The sequence below is a fragment of the Salvelinus sp. IW2-2015 genome, linkage group LG11, assembly GCF_002910315.2.
Source record: "Salvelinus sp. IW2-2015 linkage group LG11, ASM291031v2, whole genome shotgun sequence".
Taxonomy (NCBI): domain Eukaryota; kingdom Metazoa; phylum Chordata; class Actinopteri; order Salmoniformes; family Salmonidae; genus Salvelinus; species Salvelinus sp. IW2-2015.
In genome coordinates, this window is record NC_036851.1 from 18678503 (window position 1) to 18696984 (window position 18482).

General features: G+C 40.5%; 1 protein-coding gene across 1 annotated transcript in view; it reads left to right on the top strand.

The window, feature by feature from the left end:
* LOC111969942 (membrane-associated guanylate kinase, WW and PDZ domain-containing protein 1-like) overlaps nucleotides 1-18482 on the top strand; it is a 193091-nt gene that overhangs the window by 42535 nt on the left and 132074 nt on the right.

The window sequence follows — 18482 nt, forward strand, 5'->3', positions numbered from 1 at the left end:
ATCCGAACATCACGCCTGCGGGACAGGTACAGGATGGCAACAACAACTGCCCGAGTTACACCAGGAACGCACAATCCCTCCATCAGTGCTCAGACTGTCTGCAATAGGCTGAGAGGCTGGACTGAGGGCTTGTAGGCCTGTTGTAAGGCAGGTATTCACCAGACATCACCGGCAACAACGTAGCCTATAGGCACAAACCACTGTCGCTGTACCAGACAGGACTGGCAAAAAGTGCTTGATGAGAGCCAGTCAATATTTAAATCACCCAGACACAATACTGCTCTGTTGATATCACCTATATTATCAAGCATTTCACACATATTATCCAGATACTGACTGTTAGCACTTGGTGGTCTATAGCAGCTTCCCATAAGAATGGGCTTAAGGTGAAGCAGATGAACCTGTAGTCATGGGACACATCATCCCAGACACCCTGGACCGACTCCAATTTGCATACCGCCCCAACAGATCCACAGAGGATGCAATCTCAATTGCACTCCACACTGCCCTCTCCCACCTAGAAAAGAGGAATAGCTATGTGAGGAGGCTGTTTGACTACAGCTCAGTGTTCAACACCAAAGTGCCCTCCAAGCTCATCACCAGGCTCGGGACCCTGGGACTGAACACCTCCCTCTGCAACTGGATCCTGGACTTCCCCAGGTGGTAAGAGTAGGCAATAACATGGTAGCTCCTGTACTCCCTGTTCACCCATGACGGTGTGGCCACGTATGACACCATCAAGTTTGCTGATGACACGACGGGGGTAGGCCTGATTTACCAACGGCGATGAGACGGCCTACAGGGAGGAGGTCAGAGACCTGGCAGTGTTGTGCCAGGATGACAACTTCTCCCTCAACGTCACCAAGACCAAGGAGCTATTCGGGTGGGTGCATACCCCTATCCACATCGACGGGGCCACAGTGCTCTCTTAGAAAAAAAGGTTATAATTAGTTTGGGTTTGTCGCCATAGGGTAACCTTTTTTGGTGCTTGGTTGAACCCTTTGAAGGGTTCCTTCCTAGAACCCTCCATGACATACAGTGCCTACAGAAAGTATTCACACCCTTTCACTTTTTCCACATTTTGTTGTTATAGCCTGAATTGTAAATGGTTTAAATTTGAATGTGTCACTGGCCTACACACAATACCCCATAATGTCAGTGGAATTATGCGTTATAAATGTTTGCAAATTAATTAAAAATGAAAAGATGAAATGTCTTGTCAGTTAGTATTCAACACCTTTGTTATGGCAAGATTGAATACGTTCCGGAGTAATAATGAGCTTATTAACAAGTCACATAAGTTGCATGGACTCCCTCTGTGTACAATAGTGTTTAACATTTATTTTTTTAATGACTACCTCATCTCTGTACTCCACACATGTAATTATCTGTAAGGTCCCTAAGTCGAGCAGGGAATTTCAAACACAGATTCAACCACAAAGAACAGGGAAGTTTTCCAATGCCTCGCAAAGAAGGGCACCTATTGGTAGATGGTTAAAAAAAGCAGACATTGACTATCCCTTTTGAGCATGGTGAAATTATTAATTACACTTTGGATGGTCTATTTTTACACCCAGCCACTACAAAGATACAAGCGTCCTTCCTAACTCAGGTGCCGGACAGGGAGGAAACCGCTCAGGAATTTCACCATGAGGCCAATGGTGACTTTAAAACGGTTAGACTTTAATGGCTATGATAGGAGAACTTAGGCTGGATCAACAACATTGTAGTTACATGACAATACTAACCTAATTGACAGAGGAAAAAGAAAATATTCAAAAACATGTGAACTGTTTGCAACAAGGCACTAAACCAAAACTGCAAAAAATGTGGCAAAGCATTTACCTTTTTATTTATTTTTTTTACAAAAAGTGTTATGTTTGGGCGAAATCCAATACAACACATTACTGAGTACCACTCTCCATATTTTCAAGCATAGTGGTGGCTGAATCATGTTATGGGTACTCTTGTAATCGTTAAGGACTGGGGAGTTTTTCAGTATAAAAAAAAAAGAAACAGAATTGAGCTAAGCACAGGCAGAATCCTAGAGGAAAACCTGGTTCAGTCTGCTTTCCACCAGACACTGGAAGATGAATTCAACTTCTCAGCAGGACAATAACCTGAAACAAAAGGCCAAATCGACACTGGAATTGCTTATCAAGAAGACAGTGAATGTTCCTGAGTGGCCGAGTTGCAGTTTTGACTTAAATCTACTTGAAAATCTATGACAAGACCTGATTAACAACCGATTTGACCGAGCTTGAAGAATTATTTTAAAGAATAATGGGCAAATATTGTGCAATCCAGGTGTGGAAAGCTCTTAGAGACTTACCCGGAAAGACACAACCGTTAGAATCACCTTTGGCATTGATAACATATTGACTCAGGGGTGTGAATACTTATGTAAATTAGATTATTGTATTTCATTTTCAATACATTTGCAAAAATGTCTAAATACATGTTTTGAGTTTGTTAATATAGGGTATTGCGTGTTGATGGGGGAGAGAAAATATATATTTAATCAATTTTGAATTCATGCTGTAACACAATAAAATGTGGAATAAGTCAAGGCGTATGAATACATTCTGAAGGCACTGTATATCATAAGGCCTTTATTTCAGGGCCTAGTTATACCCTAACACAGTGGTCAGAAACTCCTGGTTTACAGGCCACATCACGCCTGCAAGTCACGTTATGCTGGCTTACAAAGTGATGTGTAATTCCGATTGGAATCTTTTTTCCCCAAACTTTCACAATATATCATCTAAATTTTTATTTCACTAGGCAAGTCAGTTAAGAAAAAATTCTGATTCACAATGACAGCCTAGGAACAGTGTGTTAACTGCCTTGATCAGAATGACACATTTTTACCTTGTCAGCTCGGGGATAGCAATCTTTCGGTTACTGGCCCAACGCTCTAACCACTAGGCTACCCGCTGCCCCTCAAATATGCTTTCTTGTACAATGTAAAGGTCAAACACACAGCATTTCAAAAGCATTTCACCTTCCACAACCAAGAAGACCAATTCATAATTTAATTATTTTATCAAAATAGTTTAACCTGCTTTTTTGCAGTAATCACTGATCTGGATTTCAAGTCTGTCTATGAAAATAGCCTTTTTCCCCCTTTTTTTTACCAGAACCATGCAAAATGCACATTCACTAATAATGACTAACTTCTTGTAGCAGGCATGATAGAAAATTAGCACAGGTCTCATAAACAATCTCTCAAGCACAAGCCCACGTGCTAGTAAGTAGCCAGCTAATCTTTTGTTCTTTATATTTCAAGTTTAGCCAACTTGGATCTATTTGCTATCTAACAAGACAGAACAGTTTGAATTGTTATGAACACCACCCTTCAGTCCATCTCCAACTGTTTGAACAGCATGCTAGCCTGTCCTCTTTGTTCAGATGTTGAAATCAAGTGGCTTACCTTATTTCTCAGAATGGGAAATCATTGCCAATTCCTTATAATTGTGTTTTATGCTTATTGAACATTTTATAAAACAGACTAGACAGCCGGGCGCCGAAGACGTGGATGTCGATTATGGCAGCCCCTGGCATCTCTCTGATTGAGGTATTGGGTTAAATGTGGAAGACGCATTTCAGTTAAAGGCATTCAGTTGTACTGACTGGGTATCTCTCTTTCTTTTTCAGTATAACAAGCTTTGGTTAAATGCTGCTAGCGGTACATAATACCGCAATGCGCGCGACAAACTGAGCAATAATTTCCCAGAATCAATGTTAATTGATGCTCCCGTTTTGGTAGTGTCTGGTCTGTACACAATTTGAGGAGTTGAGAAATAAAAAGGGTATCAGTAGAAAGGGTAACTTCTCCTCTATTACAGTTGAATGTCTCTGTGTTTCGGTGTCCATATGACCGATCTTCTGTTGGACCAAACCTCAAATGCAAATACCGAGTTTAAACCGCTTGCTGTCAGAGGAAGAAATGTTCTCATTTTGTTGTGATTGGCAGGGGGAGGGGCTTGGTGTGTGTGTGAACAGAGGCTCCATTTCAAACTCAAAAGACACACCCTCATCCACTTATCTTCGCCGTATGCCCTTGTGGGAATCCCCACAGCCATTTTTGTTGTTTGTCCAAGCAAGGGAAGTTTGCAATGTAAGCCCCTTAGCCCTCGATTTAATTTAATTTAATTTGTTACTTTTACCCCTTTTTTTGTGGTATCCAATTGGTAGTTAGTCTTGTCTCTTTGCTGCAACTCCCGTACGGACTTCAGAGAGGCAAAGGTCAAGAGCCGTGCGTCCTCCGAAACCCAACCAAGCCGCACTGCTTCTTGACACAATGCCCACTTAACCCGGAACCCAGCCACACCAATGTGTCGGAGGAAACACCGTACACCTGGCGACCGTGTCAGCGTGGACTGCGCCCGGCCCGCCACAGGAGTCGCTAGTGCGCGATGGGACAAGGACGTCCCTACCGGCCAAACCCTCCCCTAACCTGGATGACACTGGGCCAATTGTGCGCCGCCCCATGGGTCTCCCAGTCGCGGCGGGCTGCGACTGAGCCTGCACTCGAACCCAGAATCTGCCTTAGACCACTGCGCCACTTGGGATGGAGTTTGCATGTGTGCAATTATGTTCACTTCTGGGCCTGAAACACCCATAATTCAATTCGTGATGATTGTACATCTGCTAAGTCTGCCAAAACTTTAAACTCAACGTCAATATGGAGTCAACATACAAGTGTAAGTAAAAACCAATATAAATAAGTTAAATTGTGCTACTAATGCATATGACGGCACAAACACGTCTCGTAAAAGTAATGATGTTTTTGTTTGGTTAGCTTTTGGAAATTGTAGAAATAAAACATTTTCCTTCTTCAGACGTTCCAGCTAGACAGGCTAACGTTAGTTAGCTAATTCATTTGCTAGCTATCATACAGTAGGCGTATAGGAATAATTATATTGTTAATATAAGTAGGCATGCAATCATAATTGACTGTAGTGCATATAAAGCACCCACAAGCTACCGGTGGCTGGACTGGAACTACACAAAAGTACCTGCCCTATTCAGAGGAGCCCACTCTCTCCCTTTGACAGTTGGAGCTGCTATCCTTTCACCCTCTTCCATGGCTGTTAGCTACATACAGTAACTACAAATATTACTATTTACCTGTGAATACATTTATGAAATGGAGAAACGATTAAACTATTTACACATTTAATAACCAGACCTTCATACAAATGTGCTATGCTGAATTCTTGATGCACAACTGAACTGCTGCCAAATGCTGCCAGAATGCCCACAAGCGAGCCACTGCGTGGCCAAAGCAGTACACAGCAATTTACCGCGTGCTGGTGTACATAGGCCGTGAGGGACCTTACAGATAATTGTACCGTAAAACTTTAATTAATTGTCGGGTGTTTGTTTACTTTACTCACTGAACACAACAGGCACTTATTAGAGACACACTTCTATTTGAGCCACGTGTCTATTTCCTTAATGCACGTACTCTCGCTTTTGCTCATTTGCGTAGTTCATAGTTTAATTCCAGCATTCACTTCCAGGATTTTAATGCATTTCTTTATTTCCTGCACTGTTATCATTTACACTGTCATGTTTATTTTGTCTGAGTATACCTCTATTTCAGTAACATGTTTTTTTCCCCTCCAGAATTATCCTCTTTGATTGTTCATTTTCGGCAGTTCTTATTTTTACCACTAGAGGTGAAAATGAATTTCTTGGGGTCTGTACTCCCGAAGTTGTTTGTGCTTTTGCCAGTTAGGTAGCAGTATTCAGCTGTTCCCATCCAAAGGCTAGCAGTTTGTTACTGGTGGGAAAAAAACTGATGATTGACACAATCATTTTATTGTCATTATTGTATTATGTAACAAAGCAAACATTAAACCTTGTAAGCAATTCTTGGTAATTCATGGTAACCTCGTGAACAATTAATTTGGACCAGGTGTTTATTTGTTGAAATGTGTGCGGTTGCCCGGCTATTAAAAGAGACTCAGCGTTTTAATTGAAGTTTTATGGTATGTGTGGGGTACAGAGATGAGGTAGTCATGGTTAAAAAATATGTTAAATGCTATTATTGCATACAGATTGAGTCCATGCAACTTATGTTACTTGTTAAGCTCATTATTACTCTTGAATGTATTTAAGCTTGCCATGACAAAGGAGTTGGATACTTATTGACTCAAGATATTTCAGCTTTTCATTTTTTATTAAACATTTCTTAATACATTTCCACTTTGACATTATGGGGTATTGTATGTAGGCCATTGGAAAAACAAAACAAACAAAAAACATGATTTAATCCATTTTATATTCAGGCTGTAACACAACAAAATGTGGAAAAAGTCAAGTGGTGGGAATACTTTCTGAAAGCCCTGTACGTACACACATTTATCAAATTAGATTTTGTTGGTCACATACACATATTTAGCAGATGTTATTGCGGGTGTAGCGAAATGTGTTCCTAGCTCCAACAGTGCAGCAGTATCTAACAATTCACAACAATACACGCAAATCTAAAAGTAAAAGAATGGAATTAAGAAATATATAAATATTAGGACAAGCAGTGTTGGAGCGGCATTGACTAAAATACAGTGTATATACATATGAAATGAGTAAAGTAGTATGTAAAGATTATTAAAGTGACTATTGTTCCATTATTTAAGTGACTATTGTTCCATTATTAAAGTGGCCAGTGACTCTATGTATATAGGGCAGCAGCCTCTAAGGTGCAGGGTTGAATAACCGGGTGGTAGCCAGCTAGTGATGGCTGTTTATCAGTCTCTCTGTCCCAGCTTTGATGCACCTGTACTGACCTCACCTTCTGGATGATAGTGGGGTGAACAGGCCGTGGCTCTGGTGGTTGACGTCTTTGATCCTTTTGGCCTTTCCGTGACACCGGGTGCTGTAGGTGTCCACCATGCACACACCCACCCACCACTTACTGCCATACTGTTTACTATTATTATTTGTCCTGCTACCAGTCACTTCCGCCTAATCCCTGCCTACATGTACATACAGTTGAAGTCGGAAGTTTACATACACCTTAGCCAAATACATTTCAACTCAGTTTTTCAAATTTTCTGACACGTAATCCTAGTAAAAATTCCCTGTCATAGGTCAGTTAGAATTACCACTTTAGTTTAAGAATGTGAAATGTCAGAATAATAGTAGAATGATTTGAGCTTTTATTTCTTTCATCACATTCCCAGTGGGTCAGAAGTTTACATACACTCAATTAGTATTTGGTAGCATTGCCTTTAAATTGTTTAACTTGGGTCAAATGTTTCGGGTAGCCTTCCACAAGCTTCCCATAATAAGTTGGATGAATTTTGGCCCATTCCTCCTGACAGAGTTGGTGTAACGGAGTCAGGTTTGTAGGCCTCCTTGCTCGCACATGCTTTTTCAGTTCTACCCACAATTTTTCTATAAGACTGAGGTCAGGGCTTTGTGATGGCCACTCTAATACCTTGACTTTGTTGTCCTTAAACCATTTTGCCACAACTTTGGAAGTATGCTTGGGGTCATTGTCCATTTGGGAAGACTCATTTACAACCAAGCTTTAACTTCCTGACTGATTGATGTCTTGAGATGTCACTTCAATATATCCACATAATTTTCCTTTCTCATGATGCCATCTATTTTGTGACGTGCACAAGTCCCTCCTGCAGCAAAGCATCCCCACAACATGATGCTGCCACCCCCCCCGTGATGCTGCCATCACGGTTGGGATGGTGTTCTTCGGCTTGCAAGCCACCCCCTTTTTCCTCCAAATATAACGATGGTGATTACGGCCAAACAGTTCTATTTTTGTTTCATCAGACCAGAGGACATTTCTCCAAAAAGTACGAACTTTGTCCCCATGTGCAGTTGCAAACCGTAGTCTGGCTTTTTTATGGCGGTTTTGGAGCAGTGGCTTCTTCCTTGCTGAGCGGCCTTTCAGTTTGTCGATATAGGACTTGTTTTACTGTGGATATAGATACTTTTGTACCTGTTTCCTCCAGCATCTTCACCAAGTCCTTGCTGTTGTTCTGGGATTGATTTGCACTTTTCACACCAATGTACATTCATCTCTAGCAGACAGAACGTGAGACAGTTAGCCTATCAGAAGCCTCTAAAGCCATGACATAATTTTCTGAAATTTTCCAAGCTGTTTAAAGCCACAGTCAACTTAGTGTATGTAAACTTCTGTTCCACTGGAATTGTGATAAAGTGAAATAATCTGTCTGTAAACAATTGTTGGAAAAATTACTTGGTCATGCACAAAGTAGATGTCCTAACCGACTTGCCAAAACTATAGTTTGTTAACCTCTCTTTGATAGGCGGGACGCTTGCGTCCCACTTGGCCAATAGCCAGGGAAAATGTAGAGTGCCAAATTCAAAAAAATGATATCAAACTTTCATTAAATCACACATATAAGATACCAAATTAAAGCTACACTCGTTGTGAATCCAGCCAACATGTCAAATTTCAAAAAGGCTTTTCGGCGAAAGCAAAAGATGCTATTATCTGATGATAGCACAACAGTAAACAAAGAGTGTAGCATATTTCAACCCTGCAGGCGCAACACAAAACGCAGAAATAAAATATAAATCATGCCTTTGACAAATTTCTTTTGTTGGCACTCCAATATGTCCCATAAACATCACAAATGGTCCTTTTGTTCGATTAATTCCATCCAAAATGTCCCAAATGTATCTGGCGCGTTTGATCCAGAAAAAAACAGCTTCCAATTTGCGCAACGTCACTACAAAATATCTAAAAAATTACCTCTAAACTTTGCCAAAACATTTCAAACTACTTTTGTAATACAACTTTAGGTATTTGTAAACGTTAATAATCGATCAAATTTAAGACGGGTCTATCTGTTTTCAATACAGGAGGACAACAAACTAACGATACTTTTCTAGTCTTGTGCAACTCTCAAACAGTACACATAACGTTACACTGATTCCAGATGGCCGTTCTTCTTCATTGCACAAAGGAATAACCTCAACCTATTTCCAAAGACTGGTGACATCCAGTGGAAGCGGTAGGAACTGCAAACAGGTTGATTAGAAATCTAGTATCCCAATGAAAACTCATTGAACAGACAGTGACCTCAAATGATTTGTTTTGAATGGTTAGTCCTCGGGGTTTTGCCTGCTACATAAGTTCTGTGATACTCACAGACATGATTCAAACAGTTTTAGAAACTTCAGAGTGTTGTCTATCCAAATCTACTAATAATATGCATATCTTCTATTCTGGGGATGGGTAGAAGGAAGTTGAAATTGGGCACGCTATTTATCCAAAAGTGAAAATGCTGCCCCCTATCCTAGAGAAGTTAACAAGAAATTTGTGGAGTGGTTTAAAAACTAGTTTTAATGACTCCAACCTAAGTGTATGTAAACTTCCGACTTCAACTGTATCTACCTCAAATACTCAAGTAATTTATAAATGTACCCTGTTTATAGCTTCCTCTCTTATTTCTTATTTCTCGTGTGTTTAGTTTAGTTTTTGTATACATTTTTTATATTGAATACTGCACTGTGAGGTAGGCCTTGCAAGTCAAGCATTTTGGTATACTTGTGCATGTGAGAACTTGAAACTTTATCAACATAAGGCAGGTGAGGGGGGGGGGATTAGAGAGGGAAGGGCGGACACAAACTGTGAGAAAACAGTGCTCTAGAGAAACATTGCAGAAAGCTGAATCTTTTATCTCATTCAACTATTTAAACATAGTGCTCAGAGTTAAGAGCTCCCCCTCTATCGATTTTGCAATGTTCTTCCTCATGACAAATTCTCTCTCTGGGGCAGTCGATGCAACTCTGGCCTTACCTGTGGTCTACATATTGTTATTGCAGATGGTAACATTATTTATTCCTTCGATAAGAACCCAAACACTTTTGTTGCCCGTTTTTCTTCTAAGTTTCCATCAGTGCTGTTTGTGTTTGGATGTATTAGAACAGTGAACAGTAGTGCCTCTGGCTGGTAGGCTGTTCAATGAGGGAGTCAGTGAGGACTGGAGAGGTAGCTGGGTGTTTTATAATGCCAGACAGGGACCTGATTCATCTAGCTTCAATGGGCTATCAGATACAGGTTTAACGCTTACGTCAGTTTGCGGCTAAAGACCTCTGCTAGCTATATTCTGAGAGATCTTTTATGTTGGCCTAGCATGAATGCAACTTCAACCACTATCCCTAACTCTAGGCAGTGGGGTATGATGAGAAAGAGAGCTCTATGTTATTTTCTACTACTGCATGTTGTTTCCCTTCTGCAGGAGACTGTGTTTACAAACAGGCTGGCTCTTAGCACACCACTGCAGACAGACAGTCGCAGAGCTAATCTACACTATGCTAGCTGAGCCCCAGGCAGAGTGAGACTGAAGCTAATTCAATACCGTGTTCCCCTTCAAGTTCCTGTTCATAATGAGATTGGAAGACAGACATTTGGTTCCTTGATTAAAGCGTCCAGTCACATCACAGGGAGGTTATCGTGAGATGGATTCCTATGGCCTGGCTGTAATGTAGAATGTTATCTCCAACATCGTTACTGTCACCTAAATTGCAAATGATGCCGTTGGTCACACCGCCAGACACCTAGTCTCCCCAGAGACACTCTATGATAATATACTATTATAGGGATAGTATTGTATTGCCAGTGAGTCAGGCATACTAATTAAAATAACCATTCTACAGTACAAAAGAGAGAACGTTAAGTACATTTGCGACAAAGTGATTTTGCCCTCTTTACAGCAGGACCCATTGAGGACGTGCGGTTCCACCTGGGTAAATACATGTTATTACATAGGTATATTACGTTATTACACCATTAAAGGTTTGCATAGGTGTGTAAAGGTCACTCCATTTGTAATATAAAGGTTATTACATGGGGATTCGGCTAAGCTGATGGTTTAAGAGGATCCTGGGAGTGTTCCACAGCATGGCACCCCCAGGTCACTCCACTAATTTATGTTTTCAGATGACTTCCTTACCCCAGTGCTGCCCCCAGGGTACATTGTTAGCATAGATCATTTTTTTTTTTTTGTATTTTTGAAAATGTTCTTACCTTTTTAACTCTGCATTGTTGGGAAAGGGCTCCTAAGTAAGCATTTCACGGTAAGGTCTACCGTTGTATTCGGCTCATGTGACATCAAATTGTATTTAATTTGAGCAGTGCTGATGGTCCAGTGCAGACTGATTAGTGACCATTAGGACCTGCATGATATTGTTCTGCTGGCCTGGGACTCGTAAATAACCCCCATAGGATTAGGGGCTTTCTTTTTATTGCTCTATATTAAGATGGGGATGAGGGGGGGTAATCATTGGTCACTGTAGTTGTATTTTTGGAAAGCAGAGAACACGCCATCTTTACATTGGCATGCATAGCCAAGCTTTGCATTTTGAATATAGCCTGTAATGAAGGCCATATGTCTTGATGTAATGGCATAAATCCCTCTGTTCTCAGTCGTTGATGAAGAAAAGTTGTACAAACATCTTAAGCTAGAATGTATTTTTGTGTGAAATATTTTCCAGACTTAGGCTATTCACATGTCAAAAGTTCTGAGGGAGCTTTTTTGGAGTAGCACCAATATGAGCAAGTGCATGACTGGAGAAGGATAATGGAGGAGAAGCCTGATTGCATTGTTTATTTAACTAATGTTCTGGATGAACCGCCTTCTGCAAACCTCCTCTGGAAAGTTCTAGTAAAACGGAGTTAGGTTTTAAAACCAGGAAATGACCAAACCAGGATATGAAACCTTTTCTTTTTGTAATCTGGAACATTTCGAAATATCTATTTTTTTTGGTATTTATATTCAACCATTTACTGTGTCCAGTCAGCAGTCTAAGGGACCAAAGGTGGTTGTGTCGGGGATAAGTGCACACTACATTAACAATAGCTCTTGTGCCATGAGGTCTCCATGAGGTTGGAAACTTTGGCGGCCCACCGATTAGGGTGTTAGGTGCGCCCCACAGTACATTCATAAAGTATTCAGACCTCTTGACTTTTTCCACATTTTGTTATTTTACAGCCTTATTCTGAAATAGATTTTTTTCAAATCCTAAATCTACACAAAATACCCCATAATGACAAAGCAAAACAGGTTTTCGCAAATGTATAAAAAACTAAAATAAAACATTTACACAAGTATTCAGACCCTTTACTCAGTACTTTGTTGAAGCACCTTTGGCAGCGATTACAGCCTCGATTCTTCTTGGGTAGGATGCTAAAAGTTTGGCACGCCTGTATTTGGGGAGTTTCTCCCGTTCTTCTCTGCAGATCCTCTCAAGCTCTGTCAGGTTGGATGGGGAGCGTCACTGCACAGCTATTTTCAGGTCTCTCCAGAGATGTTTGATCCTGTCCAGGCTCTGGCTGTGCCACTCAAGGGCATTCAGAGACTTGTTCTTTGTTTTGGCTGTGTGCTTAGGGTCGTTGTCCTGTTGGAAGGTGAACCTTCGTCCCAGTCTGAGGTCCTGAGCGGGTTTTCATCAAGGGACTCTACTATGCTCTGTTCATTGTTCCCTCGATCCTGACTAGTCTCCCAATTTCTGCTGCTGAAAAACATCCCCAGCATGATGCTGCCACCACAATGCTTCACTGTAGGGATGGTGCCAGGTTTCTGCCAGACGTGATGCTTGGCATTCAGGCCAAAGACTTCAATCTTGGTTTCATCAGACGAAAGAATCTTGTTTCTCATGGTTTGAAAGTCCTTTGGGTGCCTTTTGGTAAACTCCAAGCGGTCTGTCATGTTTCTTTAACTGAGGACTGATTTCCATCCATTTCCATTACCACTCGACCATAAAGGCCTGATTGGTGGAGTGCTGCAGAGATGGTTGTCCTTCTGGAAGGTTCTCCAATCTCCACAGAGGAACTCTAGAGCTCTGTCAGAGTGACCATCGGGTTCTTGGTCACCTCCTTGAACACGATGGGTCACCTCCTTCTCCCCCGATTGCTCAGTTTGGGCAGGCGGTCAGCTCTGGGAAGAGTCTTGGTGGTTCCAAACTTCTTCCATTTAAGAATTTAATTAAATATTTTCTAAATGTTTTACTTTATGTTTATTTAACTAGGCAAGTCAGTTTAGAACAAATTCTTATTTTCAATGACGGCCTTGTTCAGGGGCAGAACAACAGATTTGTACCTTGTCAGCTCGGGGATTCGAACTTGCAACCTTTCGGTTACTAGCCCAACGCTCTAACCACTAGGCTACCCTGCCGCCCCCAAATAATGGGGTCCACTGTGTTCTTGGGGACCTTCAGTGCTGCAGAAATTTGTTGGTGCCCTTCCCCAGATCTGTGCATCGACACAATCCTGTCTAGGAGCTCTCCAGGCAAGTACATGGTTTTTGTTCTGACATGCAATGTCAACTGTTGGACATTATATAGACAGGTGTGTGCCTTTACAAATCATGTCCAATCAATTGAATTTACCACAGGTGGACTCCAAGTTGTAGAATCATCTTAACGATGATTAAAGGAAACAGGATGCATCTGAGCTCAATGTTGAGTCTCATAGCAAAGGATCTGAATAAATAAGTATTAATGTACAAAAATGTCTAAAAAACAGTATTCCCTTTGTCATTATGGGGTATTGTGTATAGATTGAAGGAAAACGTTTATTCCATTTTAGAATAAGCCTGTAACTAGTGATACACTGCTATGACATTTTTGCCCGATACCGATATCTGATATTTTCCTTGCCAAAAAAACGATACTGATAAACAATTTTTAACATTTTAGCGGCCTTTTAAGCGTTCTAGTACAGTTAATTAGTTAACACACACATGGACGCAGCGGTTTAAGGCACTGCATCTCAGTGCAAGAGGCGTCATTACAGTCCCTGGTTCGAATCCAGGCTGTATCACATCCGGCCGTGATTGGGAGTCCCATAGGGCCGCGCACAATTGGCACAGCATCGTCCGGGTTTGGCTGGGGTAGGCCGTCATTGTAAATAAGAATTTGTTCTTAACTGACTTGCCTAGTTAAAGGTTTCACCGACACACACCACACTGACCAAAAAGTGATTTTGTTGACATTTACTTATTCCCCATTAACAGTAAAACATAATCTATTTATTTCGCTTGTAGTGCTGTTTCGTTGTTCATTTGTTCAGTCGTTTCATTCTCAACCAGGATTTGTCATACTGTGGAATGCCGTCTGGGTCTTTGCAAGTCAAATAACACTATTTGACGTGTCAAATAAGCTTGTTGACCAATCAGGACCTGAATATGACTGCACGTCATATAATAATTTTATGTGTTCATTTTTTTTACGTAGTTATTACACAGTGTAATCAATATCACACGTATTTGATATGTCACAATGATTCATCGATATGTATGCTATGATGCTGGTCAAAATTGTCTCGCGCACCTAGAGTGCTTGGTCATACAATGTTCTTCCCCAAAAACATAGCAAAGCTACAATCTGTTTCAGTAGCTATAGTTTGCTAGCTTACTATATAGCTAGGTGTCATCTAAAATAGCCCTAATTTACAAGATTGTTCTTATTTGATTAATGGTGGTCGGACCCATCTATGCGGAGCTAACCACAATAAGGATTAGCCACAATAGTGGACATTGCAGTTAGCCTTTCAAATTAAAGTATGTCTGACAGTGATGCAAATTAATACAAATAGCAGAATTATGCCATAATTGAACAGATAATGCTAAACGAGGTTGGAATGTTGTTTATATAAATTCAACAAAAGACAATAATTTGTTAATTTGACAAATGTTAATCACACTGGATGTATTATACTTTAGAATTGCATTGGGGCATGGTTATTTCACTGTACAGCCTTACCTATGGATTGTGGATCAATGACATGGGGTATAAGTCTACTCAGTGACACCCATAGATCATTAGCTTCATAGCTCTTATTGCGGGACTCTGAAACAACTGTGAATTGAGACACATTTATTGTCAACCTATGTGTATTGAACAGTATTCCCGTGGAAAAACAATACTGTGTGGATGTTTTGGAGTCTGAACTTTGAGGACGTTGGGAAAAAGATAAGAGCTATATGCTAATATTTGCATGAACTCTTCACAGTTGTGTTCTGTGGGTGTCACCGAGTAGACTGATACTCCATTTCATTGCTTCACATTCCAACCTTGTTTAACCTCTAACGAGCCTCTACCCCGGGTCCGGGAGCACCCCCCACCCCCCCACACACTGATTAGCATAGCTAGCATAGCTTCACAAGTAGATAGTAGCATCTAAATATCATTAAATCACAAGTCCAAGACACCAGATGAAAGATACAGATCTTGTGATAACGCACCAATTCAGATTTTTAAAATGTTTTACAGGGAAGACAAAATATGTAAATCTATTAGCTAAACACGTTAGCAAAATACACCACTATTCTAACTCCATCAGTTTCTTACTCCTTCAGGTGCTATCACCAATTCGGCTCAACTAAGATATTGATATCCACTAACCAAGAAAAAAACCTCTTCAGATGACAGTCTGATAACATATTCATGGTATAGGATAGTTTTTGTTAGAAAAAAGTGCATATTTCAGGTAGAAATCACAGTTTAAATTGCACCCACCATCACAAATCGACTAGAATTACTAGATAGAGCAACGTGTATGACCAATTTACTCATCATAAAACATTTCATAAAAATAGACAAAGCATAGCAATGGAAGACCCAGTTCTGTGATTCAGACCATATTCAGATTTTCTAAGCGTTTTTCAGCGAAAACACAATAAATCGATAAGTTAGCATACCACATGTGCAAACGTTACCAGAGCATCGATTCCAGCCAAAGAGCGCTATAACGTAATCACCGCCAAAATATATTAATTTTTTTCACTAACCTTCTCAGAAATTCTTCCGATGACACTCCTGTAACATCATTTTACAATATACATATACAGTTTGTTCGAAAAGGTGCATATTTAGCCATACAAAACCGTGGTTACACAATAAAAATACTAGGAAATCAAGCCTCAATATGTCTGACGTCATCTATCAGAGTGATCTAGTTTAATTGAAACTAATCATATACTTGACTAAAAAATACAGGGTTGACAGCAATCGAAAGACAAATTAGTTCTTAATGCAACCGCTGATTTACATTTTTAAAATTATCCTTACTTTCAATACAGGGGTCGCCAAGTGAAGCTATACCAACAAAATGGCGAAATATGCGTTTAAAATATTTCGACAGAAAACACGCATGTTATATCATATTAATATTGCTTACTTTGAGCCTGTTCTGTCCATCAGATTGCTTGGCAATGTTCCTTTCTATGTTATACAACGTCTTTTGTCGATAGATGTTCCCTCTGTCCTTCGAACAATGTCCACTAACGATCGAACGGGACCCACAAAACGTGTCCAAACTTTCAGAGTGCACAACAAAGAATTCCTCAAAAATCGCACTAAAGCGGAATATAAATGCCTATAAAAACGGTTTCAAATAACTACATTATGATTTTTAACGACTAACGGACTTGAAAACTATGAACGGTCTGAAAATGATTGGGCTAGTTGAAAATCTTTTTGGAACGAGGCAAGATCCGATTGGCTTCACGCATTAGCGCCGACGACGAGAAGGTGCGTCCCTAATAACATCTTTGGTTTTATAATGGCTGTGAAGTCCCAGTCGCATTTCTATTCAAAAACGTGATGACGTACAACATACCCAGAGGAAGACGGTAGAGGCAGATGTCGAGTTCTTCTATCGAGCAACACAGTCCCTATAAGCGACCCGCAGACTCAGGGTAAAAAATTTCTGAAATCTGAACCCTGTCCATGAAAAGAAAAAGTGCTGTAGAAATCTGCTGTACCACTCAGAGGAGCGAAAATTCCAACTTCTATAGAAACTAGAGAGAGTGTTTCTCACCAATAAATAACCAAATAATATGCATATTGTACGATCAAGAATTTAGCACGAGGCAGTTTAATTTGGAGACACAAATATGCTAATGCGGAACAGCACCCCCTATAGTTGCAAGAAGTTAACATTATCTAGTCTAAATATGGCATGATTCCACCAATTGTAACCTTCTGCATCACTTTCAAAGAGGTACTTTTATTTTGAAGGCAAACCATAAATTCCACTATTGTGCCTAATCCTTATTGTGGCTAGCTTCACAACACATAACCCAGTCCAGTCGAGCGTCACTAGCCAGATGAAGCTAGCTGGCTGCTTATAACGTAAGCTTTGGGCACCAGGGTTAAGTAGCTGGCTAGCTATCTATTTTCATGAACTGAAGTTCAATTTCAATAGGCAAACAAGTGGCTTCCTAGCTAATACTTACTCAGAAGGACTTCTAAATAATTGCTAAGAATAATGAAAATGACTGCAGTTTCTACTGGTCATTGTTTTCAGGCTGGTTGTATTGGTGCTAGCTAGGTACAAAGCTAAAGCTAGCTACCCCAGTAGTTGCACCCGAACAAATAATGCTTTATTACCATTGTGGTATTGTAAACATATAATTCGTGGCCGGTGTTTGCTTGTTTGCAGACTTTTTTGTACAGCTTTGACAGTGCTACTGATAGTAGTGGTGGCGCTTGGCTTGCACGTGCAAATTCAGAACACACAGCATTCTATAATAGGACTGTGTTATTTGACGTGTCGAATTAAAAGCTTATTAAATGCGTGAAATAGTGTTATTTGACGTGTATCTTTTTTGACACGCAAAGACCCAAATGGCGTTCCATAGTATGTCGTGAAGCTAATTGCAGGGACGCTATTACTGTGTAACTCCGGTAGGGCAACATGGTACCGGTGCTCGACCAGTCGGCGAAAGCCAACATCACCCACGACAGAGAACGGTTGATTGTCAAGGGCAATGAATCCCATTATATTGGCGTTAATGGATTTTGCCTTTGAGTTGTCTCGCTGAAATTTTGTTACTCTTTCAAATGACTACTCGACTTCTTGACTGATCGATCCACACAGCAGACATTGTGGGCTAGGTTAGGAATGCTGTGTTGAATGTGTAACGCACCATTTTACGTGGCATCATCACGTCATGTACCTACGTTATATAGGTATGCACGTCAGCTTTGACATCGGTTTTGCACATTGGCGTTAAACTAGACATCGAGGCTGACGTTGGCATTTTTGGCTAATATCTGCCGATTCCGATATGTTCACAGATATATTGTGCATCCCTAGCTGTAACATAACAAAATGTGGAAAAAGGGAAGGGGTCTGAATATTTTCCGAAGGCACTGTATACTATATATATATTATATAATTCATGGATAATGTTTTAAATGCTCATAGAAGTGTGGTAAACGTGTAATTCTTCAAAACAAGCTCTTCAGTTTCTACTCAGCTCCGCAGGCACATAGGCCTTGTGAACAATGTTTGGATTGGTCTGCCAGCCATTTGCTAAATTATAACAGCACAAAGTAAATGGACTTTCTTGGGTCGCTCAAATGTACGCTCAGTCAGAACTTCTGGGTCTGCTCTAGTCTCCCTCCCAATGAGTCTCTCATGCCAGACGGCTTACTTCCGCATGTGAGACTAGATCTGCTATATCAGGTAC